The sequence below is a fragment of the Triticum dicoccoides genome, chromosome 1A, assembly GCF_002162155.2.
Source record: "Triticum dicoccoides isolate Atlit2015 ecotype Zavitan chromosome 1A, WEW_v2.0, whole genome shotgun sequence".
Taxonomy (NCBI): domain Eukaryota; kingdom Viridiplantae; phylum Streptophyta; class Magnoliopsida; order Poales; family Poaceae; genus Triticum; species Triticum dicoccoides.
Genome location: NC_041380.1, coordinates 99,396,190 through 99,403,081, shown reverse-complemented (window position 1 = coordinate 99,403,081; position 6,892 = coordinate 99,396,190).

Below are 6,892 nucleotides of genomic sequence, written 5' to 3'. Positions count from 1 at the left end.
CATTCACATTGTTAAGAGCATCTAAAACATACTCCTACTGTATAAAAATAGAATACGCTTTTGTAGGCTAGCTTGGCTTACAAAAACTTCTTATATTTTGTACAGAGGTAGTACCTTATAATGTAGACATTAAACAAATGCAAATTATATTTGGAGGTGCAGTCCAAACATAGTAAATTGTATACGTTGATATATTTTGATAATGAGTAAATGACCGATATATTATATTAAAAGAATAAAAATCATCAGCTCCTCCAATAAAGAAACACACTCTTCTGTCACCGCATTCCTCATAGATACACAATTCCCCTCGAATGACTAAACCTGAAGCCCCAAATGCTTATAGGAAAAATGGTACATGAGGAACTAGAAACTACAACATCCATCAGTTGCTTCCTCTGAATTTCGTTTGAGAATTGGGCTACCTGGATTCATTTGGAAGCACAATCCAACGACTAAAATAGCAAGTGCCCTGAGAAGGCTCCATTTATTCTCAAAATCTAACAATGTTGACCCCCTGAATTTCTATCAAACAGTGGCTTCCTATGAATGAATAAAAGGACGCGATGTTTTGGCTCCTAGGTGCATATGCACCTATTGTCTAAATACACATTTTGAAAAGTTGAAAAATTCGAAACAAAAATCCCGCGGGTATATCCGGACATTATCTATGCATGCACAAAGTTTCGGTGAAAAACGCCGTTTTTTGTACCTTGTGTAAAAAAGATAAAGAAATGCCTCATGAATAGTTATAATGAAGCATCATAAATTGTCTTTTTTAAATAAGCCACAAAAAACCTCGTTTTCACCGGAAACTTTGTGCACGCACATAGAATGTCCGGATATACACGCGGGATTTTTGTTTGGATTTTTTCAACTTTTCAAAATGTGTATTTAGACAATGGGTGCATATGCACCTAGGAGCCATAGCCAATTACCGTGAATGAACACAAATTGCTGCAAAGTTGACCTTGGAATAACGATAATGCATGAAGTAATAATAGTTAGCAAACAAAGGGAGAAGCTGGCGACGTTCTTGGAACGGGGGTACCCCGACTTGACTGCTTGCGGCCCATGGCGTGGCTTCATCGACGGCCTGATACGACCCAGCTTCAACATCAACAACCCAAGACCCTTGCGAGGGGCCAAGCCTCGCGAGGCGGACGACACCAAGACCTCCACGAGGAGCGGAGATTTCTATGCAGGCTTCACCTCATGAGGTTCGGATGACGTGAGCCGTGACGACCAAGGCCAGGCGGGCGCCAGCTGGTGTAGTGTACCAGTTTGCTCTTTGGTGCTAAGGAGGCAGGCGCAGGCGCGGAGTCCCGAGGAATCAGCCAAAGGTTTTGATTCAGGTGTAACAAGACCAGGACCGCCAGGACGGCAGGACGGAGGTCATCACCGAGCCCACCGCGGCGTCACGACCAGTGGCTTTTGCAGGCGAAGACTACTTTTGTCAGGATATCATGTACTAGTTCTCTCCCTTCGAATTTGGCCGTTGTGGCATCCCTTCCCGCCTTCATTTGGGAAGAGGACCAAGGCCACTATAAATAGGACTTATCCACCACCATAGAGAGGGGGGGGATCAGATCGATTCCATCCTCACACTCACCAGCTCACTCGAGCCCAAGAACACTCCTCCTCCTGTGGTGGTTCTCCCACTGAACTAGTTCATCCTCAGCCCCTCGAGGCCAATCTACCACGAAGAGGAGTAGGGTTTTACACCGCAAGGTGACCCGAACTTGGGTAAACTTCCGTGTCTCGTTTCCTTCCGGTTCGTCGAGCTAGGCCGAGGATTGGCGAGTAGGCAGACTGGGAAGGTTGAGTTTTTCACATGCACCCCAGAGTTTGAACCTCTCAAGGGTCTGCGGAACCCGAAATCCAACATTTGGTGTGCCAGGTAGGGTGCATCAGAGCCTCTCTTCCTCCAGTCGATTCGCCATCGTTCCGCCGTCCCCATGACTGATGCTCGTCGAGTTCGTGCTGAGTGCCGGGCCGCCCTCACTCCCACGTAGTCCAGACCGCATCCGCTGACGACGGTGCTCCCCGTCGTTCCCTGTCGCTCGCGGCCAACACGGCCACCGGCCCCGCGGATCATGAGTAGCAGGCTTCATCAATTCTGCCGTTCGTGTGGCGCGATGGACGCACTGCCACTCCGTCGCAGACCCCGGCGGCCGCTTCGTCGTCTCATGCTCGTCGCGGGCCGGCGAATGCGCAGGCCACGCTGCTCATGGCACGCGAGCTCCTGTGCTACTGCCCCATCGATGACCTCTACGAGGACTGGCTGGACCGCTTCACCAAACTCGTCAGCGCCGCCAGAGAGTCTCGTGCACCATCTTGCTCGCTGCCTCACCCACCACCTACCGTGGGTGACGTGGCTCACAGAGCATCTCCTCTACCTCCCAGGCAGGACGCCATCATCGAGCCAAAGCACAAGGCTCCACGGCGTGACGAGGAAAGCTGTCTGGTGGTGCAGCGGCCGCAAGGAGAGGCGCATGCGCTCCTAGCACCACCATGTTAAGAGCACGCACCGCCTACGATGATGGCCTGCGAGTGCTAAGATCAGGCTCCACCTCCACGACGGGCTCCCGTGACCACAGCTAGATGCCGCACGTTCACCCCGAAGCTGCAAAGTGTCGTCCAGCCATGGAAGTTCAAGCCCGACCTGCCTCCATGCTACAACGGCACCCCCGCCCCTGCTGAGTCCCTGCAGCTCTACGAGCTGAGCATCTAGGCGGCCAATGACGACAAGAAGGTTATGGTGAACTGGTTTCCCATCGCCCTCAAAGACGGTGCGTGCTCATGGATCCTGAACCTCCCCGCGGGATCAATCTCCTCCTAGGACGAGATGCGAGAGAGTTTCGTCACCAACTTCCAGGGCACTCGCGACCGCCCGCCGGTTGCAGGTGACCTACAGTGCATCAAGCAATAGCCAGGAGAAATCTTGCAGAACTACATCCAGCGCTTCAATAGTGTTCGCCTCAAGATCCCCAAGGTGGCGGACGGGGCCATCATCTCGGCATTCACTGACGGTGTCCTCGACATCAAGATGAAGGAGGAGCTCGCCATACACAAGGACCTGTGCACGGCCCTGGAGATGTTCAACATGGCAACCAAGTGTGCGAGAGCTGAGGAGGGATGCCTCTCCCTCCTCGAGCTCCCTGAGGCTGACCCAGAAGACAAGAAGACCAAGGCCAAGGATGTGAAGCGCAAGGGGCCAGCCATACTTGCGGCCGAGCCAAAAATGAAGCGAGGCTCCGACCACCCAGAGTCATCCAAGGGCAGCCGCCCGTTCTGCGTCTTCCACAACGTGCACAACCACAACACCAACGATTGTCAAGAGCTCAGGGCCATCCGCAATGGGCGCTTCAGTCGATGCCCAAATTGCAATGATCGAGGCTATGGCTGCGGAGGAGGCCGAAGCAGAGGACGCTGGGACGGTCACGACCCTCGCCAAGAATGGCACGACCAGCCTCGTGAGGACCGCTGGTAGGGCCAGCCTCGTGAGAGTGCCTGGAGAGATCAGCCTCGCGAGGACCGTCCTTAGGGCAAAGCCGGCCTTCCCCCACTGCCGCCACCACCAAGAAGGAACGACGACTATCACCAGGACGAGGGGGCTGGGGGCTTCCAGGAGCCTCGTGCCGTCGCTTGCATCCTAGGCGGCACTCAGGCCCCAACCTCCCATCGCATCTTCAAGCAGTTCGCGTATGAGGTGAACGCGACTGTCGGTATCAAAACCGGCGGATCTCGGGTAGGGGTCCCGAACTGTGCGTCTAAGGCGGATGGTAACAGGAGGCCGGGGACATGATGTTTACCCAGGTTCGGGCCCTCTTGATGGAGGTAATACCCTATGTCCTGCTTCATTGTTCTTGATAATATGAGTAGTACAAGAGTTGATCTACCACGAGATCAGAGAGGCTAAACCCTAGAAGCTAGCCTATGGTATGATTGTTGTTCTTGGTCCTACGGACTAAACCCTCCAGTTTATATAGACACCGGAGGGGGCTAGGGTTACACAGAGTCGGTTACAAGGAAGGAGATCTACATATCCATATTGCCAAGCTTGCCTTCCACGCCAAGGAGAGTCCCATCCGGACACGGGACGAAGTCTTCAATCTTGTATCTTCATAGTCCAACAGTCCGGACAAAGGATATAATCCGGCTGTCTGGATACCCCCTAATCCAGGACTCCCTCAGTAGCCCCTGAACCAGGCTTCAATGACGATGAGTCCGGCACGCAGATTGTCTTCGACATTGCAAGGCGGGTTCCTCCTCCGAATACTTCATAGAAGATTTTGAACACGAGGATCGTGTCCGGCTCTGCAAAACAAGTTCCACATACAACCGTAGAGAGAATAATATTTTCACAAATCTAATCTGCCAACGCATTCCGTAGTGTGACATCACACCACAGCCAGGTCACCATTCGAATCGTTTTTCACAACCAACCTCAGCGTGTTTCGTGAGGCGGTTTCCTTGGCACGTCTTATCGAAGCAGAGATCGTGTCCCCTTATTACGGGATTCCCATCAATACAGACGTGGGTAACCCAACTGCGCCATCAATTACGGCGCTTGGGGGATAAGCTAGTTTTACCAGGCTGGCGGGGGCGCATAGTTTCTTCCGCCCTTATAAAGGGATAAGGGTTAACCTTTTTCTACCCATGCCTTCTTCCTCCTTGCTCATCCATTCTCGCGCACTCGAGATCCAGCGCCCAAGTCCACATCCTTCTCCTCAACCCTCTCCAAACATGTCCGGAGCGGGAGGCAAGTGGATGGTCTCCTCCGTTACGGAGGGAGACATCAAAAAGTTGCGCGGGGCCGGATACTTAGCCACGGATATTGCGCACCGGCTGCCAGCCGCGGGGCAGATCGTCCCTACCTTGGAACCTTACGAAAGGGTGGTTTTCCTCACCCACTTCGTCCGAGAACTAGGGTTTCCCCTCCATCCATTCGTCCGCGACCTTATGTTCTATTATGGGCTGGACTTCCATGATCTAGCTCTGAATTTCATCCTCAACATCTCGACGTTCATCGTCGTGTGCGAGGCTTTCCTCCGCATCCGGCCCCACTTCGGCCTGTGGCTGAAGACCTTCAATGTCAAACCGAAGGTAGTAGGCAGCCAACAAGCGGAATACGGTGGAGCCATGGTGGGCAAAATGCCCAACTTTACGTGGCTCGAGGTCTCCTACATGGACACCATAAAGGGGTGGCAGTCAGGGTGGTTCTACATCACCGAGCCGCGCGACACCAACTGGGTGGCGGCCCTCGAGTTTCGATCCGGAATCCCCACGCGGCTCACTTCCTAGAAGGAGAAGGTCCTGTCCCGGGGCTCATCCGTGGAGCTGGACGGTCTCCAGAAGTGTATCCGGAACATGATAGGCAAGAAACTCAAGCTTGTCAACATAGTCCAGGTCATGCTCTTCCGCCGGATCCTCCCGTGTCAATGACGGGCTTTCAACTTATGGGAGTTGGACCCGGCCCAGCACCAGACTCTACGCGAGCTCTTCGACAAGATGCATAAGGACGTCTGGAAGGTGCTGTTCAAGGGCGCCGAGGTCCCCCTCCCCTTACCGAGGACCGCGGGCTAAGCGCGACGCGCCCTGCGAATCCGATAAGTTCTGTACACCTCGTAGGGTATTTATTTTCCATAGTTTAACCATGTGCGGGGTCTGAGCTCCCATGCCTTTGACAGGACTGGGTGGAGACATCAGAGCAGATTGACTGTCCGGCCCCTCTGCCCGAAGACCCTGCAGACGCTCTCCTGACGGAGATGCGGACTCCGGCTCCTTATGAGGTGCCGGAGAAGAAGATCAAGAAGAAGGCCACGGGAACCCGAAAGAGTTCCCGGCGCCAGGTGGTATCAGACTCATCGTCTGATAACTTCGAGACGCACTCCTCCCGTGAAAATGAGGAGGAGGAAGATGATGGTTCTCCCCCTCCAGCCGGGGGAGACAGGAAAAGGAAGGCCGCCCCAACCGGGAAGGCCGGAGGGTCCAAGAAGGGAAGGACTCTACTTCTGGACTATTCCACCACCGCCGCCGACAGCGAAGATGAGTGGTCACTCAGGGCCAAGCCCCTGGCGAAGTCGTAAGTATTCGGATACCAGAGTAACTCATAGCATACTTTTGTTGCACTGCTTGTCCTCACGACGAATATGATCATGCAGTCTGCCCCGAGCCCGTATTGACGTATCCTCGTCGGGCGGTTCCTTGGACTCGTCGGATATGAATAGTGATACACTTCCAACCGCCTCCTCTCCTTGCCCTACGGACAATGTCGACGTATTGTCTCAAGGGGCACCGAGCCGGGGGGAGATAGTCCTGGAGGCGCCTCAAGGTGACCTTCCGGACTCCAGGCGCAAAGGGAGCAAGACTCCCAAGGGTTCCAAGTTTGGCCCTTAGCCGAACACCGTGCCAGAACCTCCAGTGGTTCCGGACTTCGGCAGGCAGCCCCCTTCCAAGAGGGGCAAGCCGCCCGCGCCGGTGACCTCTGTCCATCCAGAGGCACCGGACAACCTGCTGGGAGCGCTTTGTGGCGCTTCCATCGACGAAGAGCACCACACTATTTATGAGTGCGGTGATCAAGAAGGTTCAGTCCGCGAAGAGCGGACTGACTGAAGTCTGTGCCAGCCTTCTAACAAGCTTTGAGGTAAGTGTTTAAAATTTAGGAAAATATTACTGCATAGACAGTAGCCCCAGATGCTCTGTTTGGTGTTCACAAAGAAAAGCTGAATAGAGGATCAAATAATATCTGCAGGAGTCTAATACAAGTATGTCTATATGCGTATGCAGGCTTCGCTGCTGACCTCTGCTGCACTGACTGCGGAGGTCGCCACACTGAAGCAGAACCTCGAGCGGTCCGAGAAAGAGCTCGGCCTTGCCAAGAGGCAGC